This window comes from Oncorhynchus tshawytscha, linkage group LG01 (assembly GCF_018296145.1).
Source record: "Oncorhynchus tshawytscha isolate Ot180627B linkage group LG01, Otsh_v2.0, whole genome shotgun sequence".
Lineage (NCBI taxonomy): Eukaryota > Metazoa > Chordata > Actinopteri > Salmoniformes > Salmonidae > Oncorhynchus > Oncorhynchus tshawytscha.
In genome coordinates, this window is record NC_056429.1 from 26,354,645 (window position 1) to 26,382,447 (window position 27,803).

At 39.4% G+C, this 27,803-nt stretch overlaps 1 protein-coding gene across 3 annotated transcripts in view; it reads right to left on the bottom strand.

Annotated features, from left to right (window-relative positions):
• Positions 1 to 27,535, bottom strand: part of LOC112248409 (F-box-like/WD repeat-containing protein TBL1XR1) — a 44,061-nt gene extending 16,526 nt beyond the window's left edge. For 2 of the 3 annotated variants that reach the window (XM_024417422.2, XM_024417405.2), the window contains exons 1-3: positions 27,257 to 27,535; positions 20,263 to 20,310; positions 17,262 to 17,327 (exon numbers count right to left, since the gene is read on the bottom strand). The gene's annotated coding sequence lies outside the window, so the exon portion shown is untranslated. The remainder of the gene's footprint in view (positions 1 to 17,261; positions 17,328 to 20,262; positions 20,311 to 27,256) is intronic. The other variant, XM_024417414.2, reaches the window with a different exon arrangement.
• Positions 27,536 to 27,803: the final 268 nt, after the last annotated feature.

A 27,803-nucleotide genomic window follows, 5' to 3' on the forward strand; every position in this document is an offset into this window, starting at 1 on the left:
TAAATCACAACAGGCGCTTATTAGAGAAAGGCTTCTATTTGAGCCAGGTGTCTATTTCCTTAATGCACACAGCTTTTGCAAATTTGCATAGTTAATTGTTTAACTCATGCATTCACTTCCAGCATTTTAATACATTTCATTTCCTCCACTGTGTTATCATTAACACACTGTGTCATGTTTCTTTGTCTTAGTATCCCTCTATTTCAGAATTGTTTTACTTTTTCTTGACTGAATAACTATTCTTCTCTGACTGTGCATTTTCGACAGTTCTTACTTTTGGCACTAGAGGGCGATCAGACGATTTTTGGGGGTCTGTACTCCTTAAGTTGTTGACTGTTTTTTGCTTGCCAGTTAGCTAGCAGTTCTCAACTGTTAGAAACTGCTATAAAATTGGATGATTTTCAAGTCATTACTGTATTATTTAATGTAACAAATCAAACAAACCATGTAAACAATTCATGGTAACCTCGTAAACAATTCATTTAGACCCTGTGTTTATTTGAAACAGGTGTTTATTTGCTGAAATGTGTGCCGTTGCCCTGCTATTAAAAGGGACAGACGGCTATTTGAGACTGTGTTTAATTAAAGTTTTATGGTAACCACTTTGCAGTAAAATATTTTTACACAACTATCCATTTCAGAAATGGGAGACATAAGAGATGTGAAAAAACATGTTTGTTTTTTGTTCTACCTCGGATAGGGGTATCTCAAAAAATGAAAGACCTTTTTGAGGGTTGGCCACTAGCCTATATCGTTTCCCCCACTGAGACAGACAGGCTTATCTCAGAATGCTTTAAAAGGAGCTAAAAAAAGTACACATACAGCCACAAAGACAGACGCAGACACTCACAGACACACACAAACATGCACTTGGCTGGGAAAACAGATTAACTCTCGTCCTCTTGAGATGGCTGATAAGTCATGTCAAAGACTTGTTTGGCAATATTGCTAAGGCAAGGACTTTTCAGGAACCTCCCTAATTAACCATGAACTTCTCTCTGAAGTGACCCACTCAGTCCTATTCACACCAGCAGGGCTCTAAATTAACATTTTCCATTGGGAGCACTGGTGATCCCATCTTAAAGTTAGGAGCACCAGAAAATATTTTTCAATTGATTTTGGATACACTTTATTGGGCCTGTATGAATTCTAGCTACTCTTACAACACCCAGCCCTTGCATACGTGTGCCTCAAAAGATCTGCCTCTTTCCTTTCTCTCAAGGCAATAGAAGTTTTGCAACAGACAGTAAGAGCATTTAGTGCTGATCGGTATACCGTATTTTACTTTATACCGGTATTGATGCGCAGACCGGTTTGGGTTTTGACTTTGCCTTCTATAATGGTATTTCAATGTTTGGTTTGTTAAATGTAATACGCCAGTCCGCAGTGTGTAACGTCCTCTACTTGAGTCGTTGCTATCCCGCTCTCACCATTCCTGCCCCTTGTCACTCAAGGAGAGCAGTTGTTGTTGCTCGACCACGAGATCACTTGCCGCTCACTCTTCAGTCTGCATGGTCAATACAGCAGATGCAACAAGATGTTGATGACAATGCTGCTTTCCATTTTGCTTCTTAATATAAATCCACAAGCATACTATAATTACACCATTTGTTTCGTTTTTCTTATCTAACAAGTTGTGGCAAAAATAAATCATGTTAGCCGCTAATGCTAACAGCTAGCTAGCAAATAAAAGTACTGAGTCAGACATAGCTAGCTAATACAGCTAAGCTACATGAAGAGAAAATATTTAAATGTAGCCAAAGATTACAGAGTCCCCTTGGAAACACTGGCTATCACTTTGTTTCCTACTCTGACACAATAACTCCTCCCTGGCTTTTTAATTTATCCATGTCAAACACTGTATTCAAAGAGCCCACTATAATATTCTAACTACAGAATTTGAATTACATTTACATTTTCAAACAGTGCACCCAAGTGTTTATCTAAATTCCAAGTATTCGGTTAAAAATAAGACCCCGATTTTTTTGCCCATATCATGCAGCCCTATGTGCCAGTGGAAGTGATCTCAAATCAGTGCAGGAAATGCATACATTGATGAAAATGCTGAAAATTATTCCTGTTTTATTGAACAGTATAAAAAAATCTAAATGGAGAAAGCCGATTGAAATCCCTCAGAATGTATTTGTTGCCACCATAGGGTAATGCACTACTAAATTTAGAACTTTTATTATAAAAACAAAACACCATCAATACCGTGAAATATATTGTGATACGAAAATCTGGCCATATCATCCATCCCAAAGGGCACTATACGGTTAACATCCCCTAGATCAGGGAAACTGGAGGCCCGTGCCACCTGTTTGTAGGCCCGTGGAATCAAGTTCTAATTTCCAAACTGTTGAGAGTTAGAATAGTAGAATACACTAGGTGCAATTTCAACACTTGGTTGTGCATCAGCAATTTTTCTGTTATGTCAATCACTGAAAGTCACTCAATTACCCCATGTCAGCTAACATTTTTTAGATTGGTAAAAAGCCAGCTATTTAAACTTGTAGTAATCATGGTTGAATTATTGACCGGGGGGCCCTATTGATTTTGTCACTCACTCAGATACCATATTAAAAACAGCTAAAATGTCTCTCCACACTATGGCAACGGGTAGAATTGCAGAAAATTTGCTGTAAAACCGCACATTTTTCTTTCCGCCCCATGGAAAAATAAGTAGAATTACGTGAAATCTTCACTCCACAGGAAAATGTGTCGAATTTAGCGATGGGGGGATTGATAATTACATATTTGGGATTATTTGACGTTATAAAATATATCGTTTTGACAATATCGCAATATTATTTTTGCGCTAGATGGCTGTACCTGCACCAAAATGCCAGTATGCGTCACGCCCTGACCTGAGTATTCTTTGTTTTCTTTATACATTTTGGTTAGGTCAGGGTGTGACATGGGTGATGTATGTGTTTTTTCACTGTCTAGGGGTTTTGTAGGTTTATGGGGTTGTTTACCATCTAGGTGTTTATGTATGTCTATGGTTGCCTAGATTGGTTCTCAATTAGAGGCAGCTGTTTATCGTTGTCTCTGATTGGGAACCATATTTAGGCAGCCATCATCTTTGGGTATTTCGTGGGTTATTGTCTATGTCTAGTTGCCTGTGTCTGCACTGTTTATATATAGCGTCACGGTCGGTTTGTTGTTTTGTATAGTTTGTTAAGTGTTCTTCGTCTTCATTAAAAAGTATGTATTCTAATCACGCTGCGCTTTGGTCTCCTCCGTACAACGAACGTGACAGTATGTTTCCTTCATAGCGTATTCTCCATCTCTTTAAATAGAGAGGCAATTTGTTTTCAGCACTTTTATTTCCATGACTGATCAAAACAATTTTCTCATGGCTCCCTCTGCAGCAGAGACACTGTATGGTAAGCAATATGTTTGGACCATGAAATGGTCGTGCGAATCGCAATACATATTGTATCGGCACCTATAATATCAACTTGTGATAATATCATCGTGTGATCTCGTGAGGTCTCTGGCAATTCCCAGCCTTAGTAGAATTGCAACAAACTTTCTTTAAACTGCAACATTTTCTCTATGCCCAATGACAAAATGTGTAGAATTGAAGGAAATTATAACTCCTCTCCGCTGTCAAGAGGAGGGCCGCTAAACTGTTTTGTTCGCAAGGTGGGGTTGGGGGGGGTGTATGGATATGGGTACGCAGACCCGTGAGCCACTGCGGGCCCTCGTGATGAGTTTGGATTTTTGTTGCCCCCACCCCCATCAAAGTTGCCCATCCCTGCCCTAGATATTACTGTATGGCCATCTGACAATTCTAACAGCCTGAAGGAACTTCTGCCTGATCATTCCAGGAGGGCTACCAATGAGTTGTGATTATTAGGCGTACATGCCACATGCTAGCAGACAGTGTCACAGAAGATTAATCTTGGTTGACCTACTTTTACAGTTTAATACACATCCCTCACAATGTTGTGACTAAGGGGAACATGTTAGTACAAATGGGTTTAAATTAACTTCCTCTGTTATTGATATATTATAAGAGTCCTCTAGCTATGTGTTTGTCAATGGCTAGCCTATAAAGTATATTGACAGAGCACACATCTGTTCGCACAGTAGGACCTGCATCATTTCCATTTTCCCCTAGACTCACTAAGTCAGAACCAAAGTCGCAGGCAACTTATCTTTCAGGGTGTAAAAAAAGTGATAATCTGACTAGTTAGACCTATTAAATATGTATTTTACGTAATAAAAACACGAAATATTTGCTGCACTGAATGTTGTGTCACATGAACGTGTCATGACGCTAAACCTCCTCCAATGTACAGACATCACAGGAAGCTGCTGAGGGGTGCATGGCTCATAGTAATAGTGGCCGGAACGGAGTGAATGGAATCAAATGCATAGAAACCGTGCGTTTGACGTATTTGATACCATTCCACTCAATTGCTCCAGCCATTACCACGAGCCCATCCTCCCCAGTTAAGGTGCCACCAACCTCCTGTGGCAGACATGCTATAAACAACCTTCACTGTCCTGTCTTCAAGTCTTGGCTGGACAATATTTTCAAGGAAATGTATGAACACAGCTTGAACCTGTATTGAAAATGACCTTGCAAGTGCAATATTAAGAGAGAAATAGGGCCTACTACAGCAGGTTTGTATCAAAAAGTATTGAGGTAATGCCATCCCCAATCAATTTGGAGGGCATTCTAGTGCTCGTAGGTGACAGATGGTAGTGGCATGCCTGTCTGCTGCGTTTGTGGTTAACTTGGACATGGGTAAATGAGCAAAAGCAACATGAGCTGCTGCAATCCCACTCTCTGGGTAGCTACTCATAACCTCAGTGTGAACTCATTTTTCACGTGAACACTGCTGAAGCTCCTTTGTCCATATTTTTCACACACACACTCACTGATTCATCACTGCTGCAGTGATTTATCATATAGTCTGTATAAATGCAAGGCTAAACAGACAAATACAATGACGTTGCTTAAGTCAGCAAACAAATAAGGCTAAATCAAACAAAGGCAGAAGTGTTGCCATGCTGACCTAAAAATAGACAGTGGTATAGCCTAGGACTTGCAAATAACAATGGCTTCAATGTAAAAACCTAGTTGACACAACTCAACTGAAAGCGAGTTGGAAATGGAAGCGCTATCGCATGTCTTGGCAAGGGCATTTCTCTGTCAGTGAGTTCTACTAGTGTGGTGCGAGCACTGACTCAGACGCTGGCCTATTTTAATCTCTGGCACACAGATAGCATTGGGATCAAAGAAAATGCCGTCACAAGGCTTCTCCACAGAGCTTTGCTCTAAGGTCACAAAAATAGGGTCATCCTGGGACGTCCTCCTATGTGGAGGTGTGAAATGTCTGCATTCCTTGAGGGCCGAGTGGAGCGAATGCACATCGGAGTTTGACCTAGTTTTCTCAGACACATTCAGTATTGTGCAGCCTACCTCAGACATTCTATGCAAGCTCACGCAGCAATGATGTGCATTCCACACCAATAACCTAGCCTAAATAAGGTTTGATTCTATCAACATAACTTAGCATGCAGTCCACATGCTATAGTTTCACTGGAATGAAATCGTAGCACCCGTGTTCACAAAGGAACACATCCCCCCTAAGAAATTACACATTTTAGAAAATGAAGGTGATTTGTTAAATGATTAGAAAGCGGAGTCTGGCGCCTCACCTTAACCACAGCAACCATTAAAACTGCAAGATAATCATTGCCAAGGCACTAAACCTCGCTGAATGAGCTTAAAACCTATGCAAGTGGATTGTGGACCTGTATAGACTTGGTCACAGACTGGTCAGTATTATGTTGTTTTTCCATCTTACAGGTCCCATCTCTCCACCAGATTATTTTCCTGGATCAGCTGTCATGCCAACATTCATTTGATACTGCTGGACTCCCCAGACCATAGGTAGCCTAGTTTTCACACAAAGCAACCTCTGGAAATATGATCAAAAACCGATCTCCAATTTTGAACTTCTAAACAGCCAAATACAAATCCCCATGTTGAACCCAATACGACATGTAAACACGTTCTGTCAGCCGCCAGTCAACTGTGTAACGACGGTGCTGTATCCTGAATAGGTACGCAAAGGTAGAAATATGTAATGTCCTCTTTCAGATGTTTGGGTATTATTCTACACACTGGTAATTATTTTAATGAGCTTCGCCCCCAAACAAGACCAAATTTGGTTTGTCCAGACCAGACCAAATCTGTACCAATCACAGACGTCTATGCTTCACAAGTTTGGACATCACAGTACAGCACAGTAGAGCATTGTCTACTAGAGTACAGCACAGCAAAGTAGAGTTCAGTACAGTACAGAAAAGTAAAGTATAAAGTTCCTTACAATAAATAAAAGTAGAGTTCAGTACAACACAGCAGAGTAGGTACAGGTCAGTAAAGTAAAGAAAAGTACAGTACAGTTCACTACAGTACAGGACAGTAAAGTACATTACACTGTACTCTACTGGACTGTACTGTAGTGTTGTCACAATATCATACATTTTACTTCAATACCGATACCAGGTTTAGTTTCACAATACTTGATACCATATCGATTCTCAATACAAAAAAAGATACCACGGCAAAAAAAAGAAGGCATATTAGTCAAAGCCACAGAATGTCTCCTGCTCTGTTCAATCGTTGGGCAACTTTTGAGTTCAATAACATTACATTTGAAATGTTTTATGTATGCATTAATGAATCAATTATACAATCATACAATCAATTTGACTCTAACTACATGAATGGTAAATCTCTATTGACAAACTGGGTAAATCAAGAAGTAACCTAGGCCTATTCATAATGCAGGTTAATGCATATTCAATAGGAGTGTGTGCATTCATTGAGTTATTGAACTTGCTTTGGATGATTTGATAGGGCTACAGATGTCAAACAATCTGCTTCCCTTTCATTTGGGACTTATAAGATTGTACTGATTAACAACATTAGCATAGAAGTAGCTAATTTTATAAAAGTGTGCGCTGTCTCTATAAGCAGTAATGACGTCATTCACCAGTCAAGAGGGGGGAAGCCACAGTTCGCTGAAACAATAGATAATCCTTGGGAGATACGTGAGCGAGAGACCAATTAAGTGAATTCAGCAAGTTTTGGTGGCAACCAGCTTTGAAATCAGCATAATTTGCGTTACGGTTTGCAAATCTTGCATTGCAAAGTGTTCTAGCCTGAATGAACATTGTTTTGCGAACAGTAATTAACCATTTAAACATTTCTACATGCCGCGTCGCATTATTCAAGTATGTTACTTCTGTGCAGCATGAGTGGGGCGCTAACATGATGCAACCCAGACTCCCAGTCCAGGCTATGTGGAGCAGGCACAGTGCGCTCGCGCTATAAGAGGGACATCGGCTGCTAAACATGAGACACGTTTAGCAGAAGTATCGAAAGTAACAAAAATGTTTGTATCGAATAGGGCTGTTACGACGGTGACCATATTACCATCACACCAGCAGTCACGAGTCATGACCGCAGTCAAATTCCACATGACCGCAGTCAAATTCCACATGACCGCAGTCAAATTCCACATGACCGCAGTCAAATTCCACATGACCGCAGTCAAATTCCACATGACCGCAGTCAAATTCCACATGACCGCAGTCAAATTCCACATGACCGCAGTCAAATTCCACATGACTGTCAATTAGGCTTCTCCAAGCTCTGATGCTGCTGGTGGTCATTAGTAGTCTACCAAACTTGTTAACTGCCTGGTACTCAGCACTCTATTGCCCCACTAATCATTAATGCAGATGTCATCAAAAATCTAATCAAACACTTCATTAGAGCACCACATTTCTATAGGCTAAGCGATTGGGTAAGAAAACAGTTTTGTTTTGATGTTCTCTATGGGATAGGGGGCAGCATTTTCACTTTTGGATGAATAGCGTGCCCAGAGTAAACTGCCTCCTACTCAGTTCCAGATGCTAATATATGCATACTACTATTAGTATTGAATAGAAAACACTCTGAAGTTTCTAAAACTGTTTGAATGATGTCTGTGAGTATAACCGAATTCATATGGCAGGCAAAAACCTGAGAAAAAATCCAAACAGGAAGTGGGAAATCTGAGGTTTGATGTTTTTGAACTCAGCCCCTATCGAATACACAGTGGGATATGGGTCATTTTGCACTTCCTACAGCTTCCACTAGATGTCAACCATCTTTAGAACGTTGTTTCAGGCTTCTACTGTGAAGGGGGGGCGGATGAGAGCTGTTTGACTAAGAGGTCTGGCAGCAGCCTCGTTCTCAGTCACGCGCATTTCACATGAGAGGTAGCTCTCGTTCCATTGCTTTTCTACAGACAATGGAATTCTCCAGTTGGAACATTATTGAACATTTATGATAAAAAAACATCCTAAATATTGATTATATACTTAGTTTGACAAGTTTCTACGACCTGTAATATAACTTTTTGAACTTTTCGTCCGACTGGACCTGAACGCGCGTTTGGATTTGTTTACCAAACGCCCTAACAAAAGAAGCTATTTGGACATAATTGATGGACTTATATGGAACAAATCAAACATTTATTGTCGAACTGGGATTCCTGGGAGTGCATTCTTATGAAGATCATCAAAGGTAAGTGAATATTTATAATGCTATTTCTGACTAATGTTGACTGCGCAACATGGCGGATATTTATTTTGGCTGTTTTGGGTTCTGAGCGCCGTACTCAGATTGTGCTTTTTCCGTAAAGTTTTTTAAAATTCTGACACAGCAGTTGCATTAAGGAGAAGTGGATCTATATTTCCATGTATAACACATGTATTTTCATCAACATTTATAATGAGTATTTCTGTAAATCCATGTGGCTCTCTGCAAAATCACTGCATGTATTGGAACTACTGAATGTAACACGCCAATGTAAAATGAGATTATTGGATATAAATATGAACTTTACCGAACAAAACATACATGTATTGTGTAACATGAAGTCCTATGAGTGTCATCTGATGAAGATCATCAAAGGTTAGTGATTCATTTTATCTCCATTTGTGCTTTTTGTGACTCCTCTCTTTGGCTGGAAAATGGCTGGGTTTTTCTGTGACTTGGTGGAGACCTAACAAAATTGTTTGTGGAGCTTTGCTGTAAAGCATTTTTTAAATCAGACACAGTGGCTGGATTAACGAGAATTGTATCTTTAAAATGGTGGCTAATACTTGTGTGTTTGAGAAATGTGATTTATGAGATTTCTGTTGATTTGTATTTGGCGCACTGCAATTTCATTGGCTGTTGGCGAGGGGTTCCGCGTTCCCAGACAGGTTAAAAAGAGGTTCCCATCAGCTTTCTATAGGCTAGACCTACTATATTTATCTATCAGCTTTCCTAATATTAAGCACATTGCTTCGCTTTACAACAGGAGTATAGCCTACCTGGCTGGCATGAAAATTAACTGTAGGAAAAGCGTCCTCCATTCGCTATTTTTCCATGCCCATGTTCTGAGACAGGTGCAAGATTATGGTTCATTCTAAATCAAAACACATTTTAAACATATTATTTAGTATATGTAAAGACAACATCAAATTAAGAATAGTCTGATGGGTCACAATATTCGCCCATAATGTATATGATGTATTATCAAGTGTGAATGATGCCCACCTTGTGCAGTAAGGCAACAAACAGCGCATACCTTTTCCCCCCAACTTTTTCAAATCCTAGTCGAACACCTCATGTAGCCTAGCCCATAGCATCACATGTTTTGATAAGGTTTGTATCACAACTAAAGTGGCCAAATAACTTCTTCAAATTAAGCACATTAATCCGCTTTATAACCGGTGTAGAGTCTAACTGGCATACAAAGGCTGCGCATAAGTTTCAAGTTCGGGAAAGATCATTTAACCATAAAAATGCACCTTTATAATAAAGCATGCATAATCGCATTTGCCATCACTTTTGAGAACAGTGCTTTTAAACTGGGTTTTTTGGATGTGAGTAATTGTATTAATTTGGGATCTATCGCATCCCACAACTGTCCCAGAGTATGTTTGGAAAATGTATTTATCGCATAGAAGGACAAGTTGACCAATAAAATAGGTCAACTTTTGTACTATGGGAAACATAGGCTATTGCTTTTGCTGTTCGTTAGGCCTACTCATCTTGTTGGCTGAATGTGAACAGTTCTAACATCTTCAATACGCGCCTCGGCATTCGATAAGAGGGGCACGTGCAGTTACGTCGACAATGTGTCGGTCTTCATTCACTTGTGGCCTACTTCTTAGCCAAAATGCCTGTGAGAAGGACCCAATCACGTGACGGGCATTGGCTACATCTGAGAGAGCCATGTGAGTGAGAGGTGCTTCGGAGCACTGCAGCTGGGAGAAGGGAATTATAATTATTATATTCAGCCCAAGGGCACAATGGCCACTTATTTTGGCCACAAAAGGCATTCTTTTTTTAGGGGGTATGCCACTGGGAAATTCAAGGCCTGGTGAGAAAATTATCAAGCGCTTGTCAAATTTTGAATGAGAGACTGATGGTGTGTGCAAGTTGCAACTTTTTTCAAATCATCAATAGAGTCCCATCATGCAGCCTTAGAATGTATTAAAAATCAAAACATATATCCCATCGTTTGTATCACAACTGAAGTTGCATAAATAACTCTAAATTAAGCATACCGAAGAACAGTTTCTTTGTAAACGGCTCAACACAGAATAGCGGCATGTGCACACTTTGTAATCGTTTTGAGAAAATATCCTTTCTATTTTATTAAGTTCAATTGTATTCTTCATATTATAAAATAATAAAAAATAATAGCCATATCAGGGCCTAACATAAGGACAACTCAGAGTATGCTATTTTGTTCTTCTGAAATAGACATTTTCTTCATATCATGTTTCTTTAGACCTGTCTAAAACAAATAATGGATTTATTGTGATAGTGTCGGTTATATTAAAATGGATTTATTAGACTTTTTAAAGCGTAGATGTTCCAAAAGGTCTGCATCAGTGGCTTTCAGTCTATGCGTGGAAGCCATGAGATGCGAAACGTGTTAATGTTAATTAGCAGTCAGGTACCGCAAGACCGCCTCCCGGGTGGCGCAGTGGTTAAGGGTGCTGTACTGCAGTGCCAGCTGTGCCATCACAGTCCCTGGGTTCGCGCCCAGGCTCTGTCGTAACCGGCCGCGACCGGGAGGTCCGTGGGGCGACGCACAATTGGCCTAGCGTCGTCCGGGTTAGGGAGGGCTTGGTCGGTAGGGATGTCCTTGTCTCATCGCGCACCAGCGACTCCTGTGGCGGGCCGGGCACAGTGCGCGCTAACCAAGGTTGCCAGGTGCACGGTGTACCCTCCGACACATTGGTGCGGCTGGCTTCCAGGGACCTTGTTCCAGGAGGGGATTGATTGTCTCTGCTGTAACCAAGAAGCTTTATCTTGCTAGCTAAGTGGCAAGTGACCAAACCAAATGCATAGACCCTTGATATGGCAATAATTTATTTTGGCACATCTTAGTTAAAGTTAAGCAGTGTCACATCCTCAGACCCCCTCCCCAAATGTGTATTTTATTATAATATAATGTTTTACAGTTTTGAAAACCAAACCATTCATATTTCAAAATACCCCAGTATACGGTTTAATTGGTACACCGCCAAAGACTATTCTGTATTCTAATGTCCTACTGATTTTTCACTCGCTGTTACCGATTTGATAACAAATTGCCAAGTTTTAATCAATTAATAATTCAAAAAAAATTGTAATCAGTAAAAACAATAACTAATTGGTAGGTCTACCTTTATTTGTTACTTCTTTGAACTTCCCTAATCCTCCCTTCTGATGAGGGAGAGAAATGGCAATATTTCTTAAACTTGCAGAAGGCAAATTCCTGCTAAACTAAATATAAATGTTGATATTGGATGGCAGGTGCCTTTAATTCAACATTGTGTTTTGATGTATTTCTAATACCTTAAGACTTTCTGTATTAGATGTTTTTAAAGACCCTTTTTCCCATCTGTGTGACCAGAAATAAAAGCCTTTGCATATTCCTTATTTTTAGTATGGAAATCGGTTGAACAATGTATCTATGCCTTAATATGCCAAAAATATTGAGACTCTTACCTTTCATTTGTAGCCAAATTTGATATGTTCCTATAAACTTCACATGTTGCTCATGGGTCATTTTACATGGAAATTACGTTATTCACTCCAACGTGCCATGCAAATGTTATTTTCATCTTCTCCTCACTAATCACTTTATCTTAGCGCTCTGCAAAGTTTAATGAATACACACTTCCTGTTACATCAGGAAACAGTGGTTATTATCCATACAAATGTTCATACATGTGTAGCCTACAGGCTACTTCCTCATAAATGCATACTGATAATTGGATACTAATAAATGGAGCCTGTAGCACTTTGTTCACAGCAGATATAGGACTGGGGAGTGAATCAACAGGCCTAACAAACTATAATAAACCCAATCACAAAATTCTCCACCTTTTGATCCAGAGCTTATTCATCAACTACAGCGATTCATCTTGCTTCCAATTGTAAAGTCAACAATTGTAGACCAACAATATACTGCCCTACCAAGCAAAAAGGCAGTAAGTGCTCATTTGGTCGAAACTGAGTTCATTAATCATGTGGACGTATCCTGTCTCTATTGTATTGTGTTTTGGAGAAAATGGGGGTCATGTTAGCAGTAACTGCATAAAGTTACTGTGAAACCAAGGTAAATAAAAGCCATTTTTCTCAGTTCCATGCTATGAGCAGTTACTGCCTTTTTGCTTGGTAGGGCAGTATACTAGTATAAATCCCAATGTCAGGAGCACATTCAAGGTCCATTTAGTAAAGGCAAAGAAGTCGTCACTACCACAACATACAAATAGCCAGTGTAGACCTGTGAGATTTTTTATTCAATCTATAATGTTCTCAAAATAGAGAATATTCTTCATTCAATGCTACCAAGCTATTAGGCTTATCACAAGACTGTTCTGCAGAGGATCCCTGCCACTTCAGTGCAGAGAGGTCTGAGGTCTGAAACCTGATCTGCCTGAGTGAGTTATGCAAGAGTCACCAAGGCTCTACACTAACCTTTTTTTCAAGGAGCACATGTGCACCCTTGTTGAAAAATGTATAGTGCCTTCAAAAAGAGCTTTCCACACCTGGAATGTGCCCATTATATAACATTTGCCCATTATATTAAAAAAATTATTCAAGCTCTGTCAAATTGGTTGTTGATCATTCCTAGACAACCATTTTCAGGTCTTGCCATAAGATTTTCCAGTAGATTTAAGTCAAAACTGTAAGTCGGCCACTCAGGAACATTCACTGTCTTCTTGGTAAGCAACTCCAGTGTAGATTTAGCCTTGTGTTTTAGGTTATTGTCCTGCTGAAAGGTGAATTAATCTCCCAGTGTCTGGTGAAAAGCAGACAACAAGCATTTCCTCTAGGATTCTGCCTATGCTTAGCTCCATTCCATGTATTTTATACTGAAAAACTCTCCAGTCCTAAACAATTACAAGCATATCCATAACATGATGCAGTCACCACTATTCAGGGCTTGACATTCACTTTTTTAGTAAGTCAGATTTGTACTTGACCGAAAGCTCCAGACACTTGTCCCAACAACAACAAAAAGGTCTGTAACTCCATGGGCCAAAAAGGTGACTGAAATCATGTTGTATGATGGTCAGGAACCACTTCACAAGGCTGATGGTCTCTGATCCCATGTATTATATCTCCCGCCGTTGTGGCCTTGAGCAAGGCACTTAACCCCCAACAAAGTAAAATACTGCACTGATAGGCTACTGTACAAAATATCTGGAAAGCTAGTGGGTATGCAGGCTTCTTATCGAACCCCACTCAAACACACCAGAGTCAGCTTATCAATGTCCTGTTGAGCAGCTGATTTTTTTTCTACAATGTGCTTATGTTCAAGCAGGGCTAGAGCAAAAGCCTGCACACCCAGTAGCTCTCCGAATCTATTTCACATGACTGGGCAAAGGCACAGCCATTGGTTGGACCTGGGAGGGGCATAGGCCCACCCTCTTGGAAGCCAGGCCCACCCACTGGGGAGCTAGGCCCAACCAATCAGAATGAGTTTTCTCCCCACAAAAAAAGGTTTATTAAAGACAGAAATATACCTCAGCACTCCATCAGACTATTTTGCAGGTGAAGAAGCCGGATGTAGAGATCCTGGGCTGGTGTGATTATAATTGGTCTGCGGTTGTTTTGCCGGTTGGATGTACTGCCAAATTCCAAAACAACGTTTGAGGCGGCTTATGAACAATTCTCTGGCAACAGCTCTGGTGGACATTCGTGCAGTCAGCATGCCAATAGCAAGCTCCCCCAAAACACAATACCACATATGTCTCAAGTTATGTGACAAAATGTGGTATGTGTGCACATTTTAAAGTGGCCTTCTATTGTTCCCAGCACAAAGTGCACATGTGTAATGATCATGCTGTTCAATCAGCTTCTTGATATTCTACACCTGTCAAGTGGATGGATTATCTTGGCAAAGATGATATGCTTACCTACAGGGATGTAAACAAATTTGTGCCAAGAAGTTGAGAGAAATTCCTTTTTTGTGTGTGTCTGGAACATTTCTGGGATTTTTTACTTCAAACATGGGACCAACACTTTACACATTCGGTTGAAACTTTTGTTCACTATGTATGTAAAGGTTAAGATATATTCAGTGTTCAGGGGAGATCTTGACAGCACAGGAGTTACTTGTCAATTAGGTTATACAATTTTTGTTATTTTTATTTTGTCAGAACTACATGGACAGTAAAAAATAAAGAAGAACTTGGACAATTTTGAGCGCTTGAGAGGCGGTTTTACAACCGGAGTATGCAGCATTGTTTTCATCAAGTGTGCACCCTGGTTATACACGAGTGCCTGTGGAAAGTTATTTTAGGCCATCGGACATGACAATGACTTTAATCCATGCTAATAACTAAATAGTTAACTAGGGAGATAGCCAATTCAAAACATATTGTGTAGATTGTCTAGTTATCTTGTTAGTCTGTATATAATTATTTAACCTGCTGCGCAAGTCTCTCTCTCGCCCTCTCTCCTCTGGCAACAGCCCACACGTAGCTGATGCACACACCATGACGTTTCCAGAATTTTCATTGCTGACCAAAAAATTGCTATAACTGGGCAAATAACTCATTAGCAATTATTATCAACAAATGTGCAAACACAGCGAGACTCGCTTTGATCGCAAAGACGCATCTCGCGACTGCATGATTGAAAGACCACTCATGCCTGTCAATGCATGCCTACAATAATTACACTCCGATACACTCTGCAGAGATTGGGAGGACAGTGAGCTAAACATTGCATCCAGATGACACTTCAATCCAATTATGATCCAATTATGATCAGAGTAGCCTAATTGTTTGATATTGTGATTTTTGCTAGAATTTTTATTACTTGTCTATTCGGACAACTTAAATCTATAATGGGCTCCCGAGTGGCACAGCGGTCTAAGGCACAGCATCTCAGTGCTAGAGGCGTCACTACAGACCCCGGTTCGATTCCAGGCTGTATTATAAACGGCCATATTACCTCCCTTATCTCACCTCATTTGCTCACATCGTATATAGAATTGTTTCTACTGTATTATTGACTGTATGTTTTGATTTACTCCATGTGTATGTAACGGATGTGAAACGGCTAGCTTAGTTAGCGGTGGTGCGCGCTAAATAGCGTTTCAATCAGTGATGTCACTTGCTCTGAGACCTTGAAGTGGTAGTTCCCCTTGCTCTGCAAGGGCCGCGGTTTTTGTGGAGCGATGGGTAACGATGCTTCGTGGGTGACTGTTGTTGATGTGTGCAGAGGGTCCCTGGTTCACGCCCGGGTATGGGCGAGGGGACGGTCTAAAGTTATACTGTTACATGTAACTCTGTGTTGTTGTATGTGTCGAACTGCTTTGCTTTATCTTAGCCAGGTCGCAATTGTAAATGAGAACTTGTTCTCAACTTGCCTACCTGGTTAAATAAAGGTGAAATAAAAAAAATAAAAAATAAAAATGTTTGAGGCAAATCTAATACAATACATTGATTCAGGAAAATAAGTGAATAGCTTTGCAAATTTTTTGTTGTTGCAATATTACTTCAGTGCCTTGTTGCAAACAGGATACATGTTTTGGAATATTTTTATTCTGTACAGGCTTCATTCTTTTCCCTCTGTCAACTAGGTTAGTATTGTGGAGTAACTACAATGTTGTTGATCCATCCTCAGTGTTCTCCTATCACAGACAATCTAACTGTTTTGAAGTCACCATTGGCCTCGTGGTGAAATCCCTGAGCGGTTTCCTTCCTCTTTGGCAACTGAGTTAGGAAGGATGCCTGTATCTTTATAGTGACTGGGTGTATTGATACAACACCCAAAGTGTAATGAATAACTTCCCCATGCTCAAAGGGATATTCACTGTCTGCTTTTTATATTTCTACCCTTTAACCAACAGGTGCCCTTCTTTGCGAGGCATTGGAAAACTTCCCTGGTCCTTGTGGTTGAATATGTGTTTGAAATTCACTGCTCAACTGAGGGACCTTACAGATAATTGTATGTGTTGTGTACAGAAATGAGGTTGTCATTCAAAAATCATGTTAAACATCATTATTGCGCACAGAGTGAGTCCATGCACCTTATTTGACTTCTTATTTTTATGTCTGAACTTATTTAGGCTGGCCATAACAAAAGGGGTTGAATACATCTTTTAATTTTTAATTAATCTATAAAAATGTAGAAAAACACAATTCCACTTTCAAATTATGGGGTATTGTGTGGCCAGTGACAAAAAAAATCTACATTTAATACATTTTAAATTCAGGCTGTAACACAACAAAATGTGGGAAAAGTCAAGGGGTGTGAATACTTTCTGAGGGTACACACAAAGAAATGTAGGTATTGTTTGGGATAAAGCTAAAAATGCTTAATTTTTATAGACGCACTGGTGCTCCTAAATTAAAATGTCAGGTCGCACAGCAGAATACTTAGGCGCATATGCAAGTAAAATGGTTCCACTCTACCCTGGTGACCTTACAGCACTTTCTATCTTCACTGTGCCTACTATCCACTCACTACAGTACATCAGAGCCATAGCGGAGCAGGACTGCCTGCTGCCTTGAGAGCTTTTCCTCCCCCAGTAACTAGGCTATACTACAATAACGATTGTCACATTATGCTCACAGAGCTGAGAATTAGAGACATCCAATAAAAATAATTAATTAATTACACAGCATTTAGCCAAAAACACAATAGATAAACTAATATGTAGGACCCTACTTACCACAGTAGTAAGTCTGTTTTCACAACAAATATGTTTTGAAAGTGTACAGTCCACCAGTCTCAGCACCTGCAAGACAAGCAGGAGGGTTAAAACTAAGCTGTTTTTAGGAAACTGATACTGCAGCACTACAAAATGCCTCTTTTGTATGTGAATGATGAGAGATGCTGAGACATGCTCCCAGGTCTGTCTGGCGTACACTTGCCGATCTTCACTATATTTACAGTAGAGTATTGTTAGACCTGTTTAGCAAGCAGCATGCTTGATGCATTCATTACAGGCCCAAGATTGTAAGTAAACAATGGTAACAACGCAATAACATAGATGGTAATGAGTTCCCCTTTAATCAAAGCTTTAAAAAGATCATCCCAACATAACATTCAGCCCATCCCTTTGTAATTTAGCCCATATTCAATCCACCTCTCATTGATGCCCCTAAAGTAAGAGACAACGGCAGCAGTAAGCAAATGTCATTGTGTCGTCTAACTTGGTCGATAGTAATCTACACATAAGCCTAGCAGCAACATTGTCATAAAAAAATGCATTATTTTGGGTATGAACTCACACACACACTTCCCCTTGACTGTACTTATATCAACGTACATCTGACTTCAGGTTGACATTTAGAAACCACTGAAGAGTAGTAGACAATCCTTTTCCCCTGTAGTGTGAAAGCATGAGAGGTATGTAGCCTAAAGCTTTCTGTTCAATGCTACATGATAAAACCTTCTGTAGTTCAAAGACAATGTTCGAGAAAGCACTTCTGATATTGTAAGACCAGAGTTTTTTCTGGATCAAAATGGGGCTTAGGTGGTGGGTGTGGCAGAGGCTTTGGAAATGGGCACGGCTGCCCCGTTGGCGCAGCTGAATTTCTGAGAAAAATTTTGAGCCCCCACATCTTGGCGGTATAGAGCAATTGTTACATTTTAAGCTCATTTGCTGCAATTCTAGAAATTTCTCCATGTTGCAGTTTTAAACCTAATTCTATGCATTTTGCCATGAATGATGCAAGGTCATTTTCTCAAACATAATGAGAATTAATACTGCTAGATTCATTTTTTTATTATTATTATCCCTTCCTCCCTTTATTTTGGTGAATGATAATTTTCAAAGATTATAAAAATATATATAGACCCATTATCTTTTATTCATACCATATATCTGGTTTTAGTTTATATATTTTTATCCCATCCAGAAAATTATTTTTTATTTTATATTGAAAAAGTCCACTGTTTGGACATCCTCAGGCATCCTGAGGATTTCAACTAGAGGTCGACCGATTAATCGGAATGGCAGATTAATTAAGGCCGATTTCAAGGTTTCATAACAATCAGAAATCTGTATTTTTGGGCGCCGATTTGCCGAAAACATTCATATATACTTTTTTTTAACCTTTATTTAACTAGGCAAGTCAGTTAAGAACACATTCTTATTTTCAATGACGGCCTAGGAACGGTGGGTTAACAGCCTTGTTCAGGGGCAGAATGACAGATTTTCACCTTGTCAGCTCGGGGATCTAATCTTGCAACCTTACAGGTAACTAGTCCAACGCAATAACGACCTGCCTCTCTCTCGTTGCACTCCACAAGGAGACTGCCTGTTACGCGAATGCAGTAAGCCAAGGTAAGTTGCTAGCTAGCATTAAACTTATCTTATAAAAAACAATCAATCATAATCACTAGTTAACTACACATGGTTGATGATATTACTAGATATTATCTAGCGTGTCCTGCGTTGCATATAATCTGACTGAGCATACAAGCATCTGACTGAGTGGTGGTAGGCCGAAGCAGACACGTAAACATTCATTCAAACGTTGTGCGTCAAGCATTGCGCTGTTTATGACTTCAAGCCTATCAACTCCTGTGATGAGGCTGGTGTAACCGAAGTGAAATGGTCAGCTAGTTAGTGCGCGCTAACTAGAGGGACTGAAGCTATACTGTTTCACTGGCAATACTAATGTGCCTATAAGAACATCCAATAGTCAAAGGTTAATGGAATACAAATGGTATAGAGGGAAATAGTCCTATAATTCCTATAATAACTACAACCTAAAACTTCTTACCTGGGAATATTGAAGACTCATGTTAAAAGGAACCACCAGCTTTCATATGTTCTCATGTTCTGAGCAAGGAACTGAAACGTTAGCTTTCTTACATAGCACATATTGCACTTTTACTTTCTTCTCCAACACTTTGTTTTTGCATTATTTAAACCAAATTGAACATGTTTCATTATTTACTTGAGGCTAAATTGATCTTTAGACGTACAGCAAACTAGCGCTATCTAATGCTATCCACAGTAGCAAAAAAGTAATAATTCTATACTTGGAGTCAAATATCGATATATTATTGTCCCAAAATAATATTGCGATATGTAACTTTTGATTTTTCCCCAATCACTACTTGATGGCTATGACAAAAAGCCAATAATAGGATAGCAGCCTATCACTTTCTAAACTAAACTCCTGATAGTGTGGTTCCAATCTAGTAGATTATATATTTTATAAGCAGCACTGCTTTAAAGGGAAAATCCACAAAAAATATATATTGGGTATTTTCTTTAATTAGTTGCATCATCAAGATGATGTAACCGGTGACACTTTCCTTCTTAAAAGTTCAATATCTTGAAAACTTGACTGCTGGCATGCAAAATGTTGTATCAACAGTGGACTAATGGAATAAATACCAAAAGATAGTGTTTGAGTGGAGTTTCCCTTTAATCTACAGCATTTAGAGGCAGGTTTTTCAAGCAGCACATTTAGCTCACTAATGACCTAAAGTTACAGTGATCATTGTGTGGGTGCAACAAGTCTGCCTTTCGCTATGAGGCACGAGGTTCATCACCAATAGCCCCCTTCATTCCTCACTCATAATAAAACAACCTGCAACAGCTTTGATAGTACAAACAGGCATTTATGAAAATGTTTGTTAACGCAAAGACTCAACATTAGAGATTTACCTCAGACATCAGCTAGTTTATAGAGGGAGGTTAGTGTGCTTACCATGTGCCCGAGTGTCATTCAGATAACTGACAGTAATCCCTTTTCAGTCTGAGGACAAAGAAGAAAAGAGATGCTGATTAAAATCAATGAATACACATTAGAAAACAAATGCGATGGATCATTGGCACAGTGGTGGAAAAAGTACCCAATTCATACTTGAGTAAAAGTACAGATACCTTAATAGAAAGTTACTCAAGTAAAAGTGAAAGTCACCCAGTAAACTACTTGAGTAAAAGTCAAAGTATTTGGTATCTAAATATACTTAAGTACCAAAAGGAAAAGTATGAATCATTTCAAATTCCTTATATTAAGCAAAGTGGACGGCACCATTTTCTTGTTATTAAAATGTACAGATAGCCAGGGGTACACTCCAACACTCAGACATCATTTACATTTGTGTTTAGTGAGTCTGCCAGATCAGAGGCAGTAGGGATGACCATGGCTGAATTCCAAACACTAAATACACACCCTGTCCCCTCAGCCCTCAAATTAAGTGGACACTTCTTATGACGTCTGACGAGTATAAACTTGCAGGGCATGGGATTGCATGTCTACTTATATTAACTATATAATTATTAATATACGGCTACTATTAATTAGCTAACTAAAGTTAGCCTGCCTAGCTACTTCTGAAGAAGGAAAATGTTTTATTTCTACTATTTCCAAAAGCTAACCAAACAAAAACATAATTACTTTTATAAGACGTGTTTGTGCATTAGTAGCACAATTTCTAACTTATTTACATTCGTTTTTACTTACACTTGTATGTTGACTCCATATTGACATTTAGGTTTTAAGTTTTGGCAGACATTTCTTAGCGGATGTACAATCTTCGCGAATTGAATTATGGGGTGTTTCAGGCCCCAAAGTGAACATAATTGTACACTCGCAAACTCCATTAAAAAACGAGGGCTGAGGGACCTACGTTGCAAACTTCCCTTGCTATGCTAATCACTTGGACCGACAACAAATATGGCCGCGGAGATTCCCCAAGGGCATAGGGCTGAGGGTTTAGGGACGAGGGCTGTCTACTTTGAGTATGAAACGCAGCCCATATGTTCTCTTGATAAGTACGTGAATTGGACCATTTTCCTGTCCTGCTAAGTACTCAACATGTAACGACTACTTTTGGATGTCAGGGAAAATGTACGGAGTAAAAAGTACATTATTTTCTTTAGGAATGTAGTGAGATAAAAGTCAAAGTTGTCACAAATATAAATAGTAAAGTACAGATACCACAAAAAACTACTTAAGTAAAAATACTGTAAAGTATTACTTAAGTACTTTACACCACTGCATTGGCATCATACGCAGCCTTTAGTGTAAGGCTAGCCTAACCCACAAACAGTGGGACAATCAATTATAATCTTCAAGTCTGCTTCTCCATACTACTTCTGCAGACAACATCATAGCAAAACATTTGTTTTGCTAAATTACAGCCATCAGATTTGTCTTTAATTATTAAGCCGTAGCAGGATGGTCCTTGATACCCAAATCAGCAAATAGCCTAGCCAAAGTAACACAGTTTTAGATTGAAAGGTGCTAAGAGAGGAGAGCCTCTTGCCCATTTGATGAGAGTCAACACAGTAGCCTATACACCAGGGATCACTTTTCATTAAAGATTTAAGAGAAGTCGTAAGTCAGCGGTTGTCAAACTTTTTGACCCGCGACCCCCAAAAAACAGTGGTTCGAAGCTTGCGATCCCCGCGCACGTACATACACGCACAATCGTTGCGCAAATGTAGCCTGTCATTACAGACAAAAACGCAATGCATTTTCAAAACGCAAGATACAGAACTAAACTTTTACACCTGCATTTTTAGCTGAAAGTCATTCATGTTAGTAGCCAACATAAACTAGGGATATCATGTCACTTCTCTGGAGTCCAGAGCAAGCAGAATCATATGGCCTACCTGTATGCAGCAGTGGTTGCAGGATCGGAGGGAAAGCATGGTCTGTCTGCACTGCACACTATCACTTTGAAGGGCTACCTGCCCACATAATGCTTGTTGCCAAGTGGGTAGCCCTTTTCTTCCTCACAAATGCAATAATTAATTCGCCAGAATGTTACATCATAATGTTACATCATGCTTCATCCCATAATATTGAAGGCAGCAATGTTGCAGCTATCTTTAGACGTACAGCCAGTAGCCACCCATACTAGGCCTATCTGACATATGAACATCATCAATGAAATTGGGGCATAGCTTTTTACTGTTCTGGCAAATATGCCTCCGTATTATATTTTTTACAAGTATTTTATATGGATAATATAAACGTAGACCTACTCTGTTTTTGTGAGGCAAAACCACAGAATCGTAAGCGAGTCCTTTCAGGTCACTAATCTGATATATGTGCCCACCTTCGAGCGCCTATGCTGATGACTGGTCATTAGTCAACATTTTTTTTATTATTTTTTTTACAATTTTGTGCAATACTCTAGGCCAGGGGTAGGCAACTAGATTTAGCCGCTGTACTTGGGGACAGATTTCCTAAATTAGCCCCCCAAAAGTTTTTGCTGAATTCCTGTTGATTAACAATTATATTAGAAACCAGATTAAATAGGCAAAGGTATATAACATGCAAATGGCAGGCTACATGTAGACTATTAAAATATGGATGAAAATTATATACTTTTCCTATTCAGTTTCACACTCGCGATGCCCCAAAACCACGACCCCCACTTTGACAACCACTGTTGTAAGCGATGGCCTATATGAGAAAGACCTAAGAGCAAAGGAACTCCTCATCCTTTCCTTCCCCCCCTGTTATTGCAGCACATATCACATACCATAGTAGAGTTTCTAAGATGGGGAAAGATAGGCTAGGATTACACTGGGAGTACAGATCCTGGAAATGCTTAGCCAGGCTACTTGGCTCAGCGCTGGAAGAACGAGATCCCACAGACCCAGCATGTCATTAAATGGCAGTTTAACATGTTTGCTAGCTTGCTGTATTTTCAAATGTTTTATTGTAGCCTACATTCTGCAATGAAGGCAAATGTACAATATGCGGGAATTAGCCTAATTCCCTCATTCTAGAATCTAGACCTTTGCTCATCATTCACACTGTTTCTATCGCATTGTACATTGTACATTCGACAATCATTAGGCTATTTAATGCAAAAACTACATTTAGTAGTACTAACAATGGACATGAACGATTCATTAGGTCACTGTTAAACTTGTGCAGCACATCTTTGATACACATGGGCCAACAATCTAGTCACCGTAAAAGGATTGGTCAATAACCACCCTCCACTTCCCTCCCAAGTCCCAACTCCTTTTCACAGTCTTCCTTGTGACCAAGGGTGAGACAGAGCTGTTTTCACAGCCCCAGCGAAAACTGCAGTGAACAGTTTAATTAGGCCATCCAAAACCAGAGAATGGTCCATGCCAAATCCCTGATAACTTTAGTTAGATGTAATAGATAGACGTGCATGGAAAGCGAGTCATTGTGCTCAGGTTTAGGCCTAAATCAAACAAATAAAGGTTATAAGGAGCTTCCTTATTCCATTCCACTAGCACTTCATTAGCCAACCTTATATTCTTATTGTGAAAAAGAAAACACAGTTAATATAGGCCTACTCCTAATTTATAACAGTCCTAAACTCAGTAACACACAAATCGGTTTCACATGTTTTCTCATATTAGATCAGACGTCTCATGAAGTTATGTACACCATCTAAAAGACCAGCCAATGTAAACACAGCCTTTATCCCCAAGCAGGTCACTCTTCGCTTACTGCTACTTAAAAAGAGTAAATCTGCCTTTATCCTATTTGGCTGCAAACAAATGTTTTGAACATTGGCCTACATTTTATGTGCTCCCAAAAAAAGCTGCCTCCTCCTCCATTGATCGCTCTGCTTGACCAACACAATCATTATTCCCAGCGTGTTTAACTATTCCAGTGAAAATCTTTAGAACCCATTAAGGGAAATGTGAGTGGAGTATTCACGTGACAGATGTATTTGGAATGTTACTCTTCCCTTAGCCAACACCCTAGTAATAGGCTTACCCATTTGCACTGTTCAAACCTGTCTCAGTGATTCATGTATTGGCTAAATCCCTGCTTTGTGTGACTCTTCAAACGTAGTGCACTGTAATGTAGGCCTAGTCATGAATCTCAAATGTATGTTATACAAATAGTTTAGGCTAGTTTGGGCAAACGGAGTGAAATATCAGTTGTGTCTCCAATATTTTCTGATACAACCAATTAATAAATTAACTTTCAAATATCTAGACCACTTATATGGCACCAGGCCAATTCATAACAAATCAAGTTTGGGCGTTTCTTAGTGTAAAAATCATACTTAACATCTGGAAGTATAAATATATATTTTTCACAACATTGTTTAATTAAAACCTGTAAATAATGTAAAGAAAATGTATTATGCATGTGTAGGTTGTAAACTGTGTCACAAAACGTCTTACTTACAGCACAGGAAAGATATGCCTTGGGACAAAAGGCATCCGCATGCTTCTCAGCCAAAACAGTTCTTAAGAGTTTGTGCATATATTATGACAATAATTTTATGCCGTTTTTGTCCATTTTGGACTTCAGTGAGGGTTTTTCGGCTGTTCGGACACACAAACATTTTTCTAGGAGCAAACTGATGTCCGGAGCCGAAATCCACGCCCCTTCGCCAGAGATTGGTCAACAGTAGGGATTCTTCAATAAAGTCTGTTGTCATTCAACGAGAGACGACTCATTTTCATGCACATTTTTCATTGCGAAATACTGCACCAAACATCTTAGTTAGATGTAAAATTAATAACAGATTTCTTGAGTTATGTTAGATAAATTCTGACTATTTTGAGGAAGTGTATACTGGCGTCTCAAAAAAATTGATAAACGGCACTTTTTTGCAGCTTTTTCCTCATTTTTCAAGCAAATGTCTTTTAGGGAGTATGTGAGCACACTCGTTCGGTTCGTCTTGCCGACTTTGGCAAGCCGCCAGTCGAACTGAAGCATGCTGATGCCGTTAGAGGCACTACTCTAAAAGCGGTTGGGTGCTCTAGGCTCCGGGGCATTCAGAATGTTGAACTTGACTCTGGGGTCACAATACACACCATGTGACTAGTGATGTGACTAGTGTCAACAGGGAGAGGAGAGGGGCTGCTGTTTGTATCATTGGGCTCCCCAGAGGAAAAACAAAGAGAAATGGAAAGGTCGATAACATAGAGCCTGGCACTGATTTATATTAGCCAGGGAAGAGTTAACTTCACATCTCTCTGTGTGTACACATTAGACCTTTTTGATTTATCCTAACCCCAACAAGGCTTAATCATTCCTTCCAAGCTGAATCCCCTTCAGATTAGTGTGGAGAGGTCAGCATTATTACTATTAGGCCTAGACTAAGCCTCACTCCCTCAAATATGTCACTTGATTTCCCTCAATGGCTCAATACATTATTTTGGCTAAATAAGGCCAACCAACTGTCAGATAGCCTATTGGTGTAATCTTATGTTCAAGTACTCCTTGCAAGAAGAAACTTAGAAAACTGTCTAGCCTAACTGTAAAACCAAGGGCACAACATTCCAGGTCTCCCACAAGTTTTTCCAACTTGGAAGCTCACATGAATTGTTTTGGACATTGTAAATGCGTAGTTATGATGATTCCAGGAGCTTGGCGTATCAGGGAGTTTCATCAGTAGTCCCAAGTTTCCAATAGCACATGAACACACAATAAGACCTAGCCTGAAGATCATAATTCTGACTGTATTTCAACTTGTAAATGACTATCTCTGATAATATGTGCCATTTAAATTAAATATGGGTTGGTATGGGAACTAATAAAAGATGATTTAATATTGATGTCTTGTTCTGTCATTGTCCTGGCAATCTAGCTATGAAACAAAGAACTGCTGCTGTAGAACTGAAATCCACTCATCCTTCCCATCCCCCACATGTTCCTTCAGTCTACTGTCAAGCACCAGTTACATAACTGTGCTACTCCACCACTAGCTACATAAGAGGTGGGTGAGACATTGTTTAAGCGAAACGTTTCCATAGCAAATACAATAAACTTAATGTCTATATGAAATATGAATATAAACAGGTGTGTAAATCAGATAATTAACTGGGCTAGTATTGGGTTATAAACTTTGTTCTATTGTAATTATCAAAGATACTTTCACTTATTGAATATTCCCATAATATAATACAGCAGTGGTCAGACTGCACTATTCAGGTCAATATATTTTTAAACAGGAGCTAGGCTTAACCTACAAAATGTCAATTAAAGACTAATTCTTAGGTTAAGCAATACAGCAGGAAAATCATATGTGTAGCCTATGTAGTTGGCTAGATAACTACATAACCTTACTAATGATTTCCTGGATTTCAACTAGGCTATACTGTAAGGAAGTTGAGCTAGAGTCGTCTGGCTTTGACTCTGGGTTCCCCTCCCCCACACTCATGGGTTGAATTGTCAATAAGCTCTGATTTTGTTCCTTTATTACATAGAAGTTAACATATGGCTAAATACATCATTCCACATCCCTTTTATGTAGTTAGCAACAGTTAATGGTTGCTAACGTTAGCATGTTTATGTGTGTCTAGCTATGTATCACAACAAACCTTGCACATCACACCTAGATTTGTGGCCACAAATCTGCGTTTACAACCGCTCAGATGGTCAAAGTGTTCTAATGGTTTATCTAAAATATTTGGCAGTGATTATCATACAGTTAAAAACTGGCTTGTAAACAAGCAACTTTACAAACCCTGTGAAGTTGTAGGTAGGAACAGGAAGCAAGCTGCTAGTCACCACACGCGCGCGCGCGCACACACACACACACACACACACATTCTTTCGCGCGCACACACGCTGACGCTGCCCATCCCCCACCCTGTTGAAATTACCAAAATAAACATTGGTGACAGTGAAATAATTGACCATAACGACCAACAAACAATAGTGTACAATGAATGCGTCTCGTAGTATATTTTATATTACATATAATCACGAGAAAAGCCAAGAAAACACTTACTTAAACTGTCCAGATCACACAACGGGTGCCTTCTCTGCTGTGCTCCTTATATGGAATCTCTTCCTCCACCTCTATTTTCTAAAATATAGTCACAATAAAGCGTTATAAATCTACTCCGAGATTGCGGCTTGATAGTTAAAATCCCAAATGAGCGATGTGTTTTGATTACATAAGTGTAGCATTTGATAAATCCTTAAAAAAATTAGATTGAAAAGCAATTGGGATACATTGTAAGGTTGCTTGCTTGTGGAGAAAGAGCCAAACGGTTCAGAACCAGCCAACGGCTTCAGATACAGAAACACTGAGGAGGTGACTCTCCAGGCAAAAATGAGGCAGGCCTAGGCAATTCTCTGCAGTTATGTAGAAACTGTATGAAGGACACAAAAATATTGAAATGGGTGTCGCAGTATAAAATAGTGTTTCATGTACCTATATAACCTAGCTAGTGTTGTGGAAATAGCATTTGTATAAAATACACATGTAGAGCAGTACACACATTTTTATTCTGGAGAAGTCTCAAGATGCAGAAATCTAAATAAAAAAGATG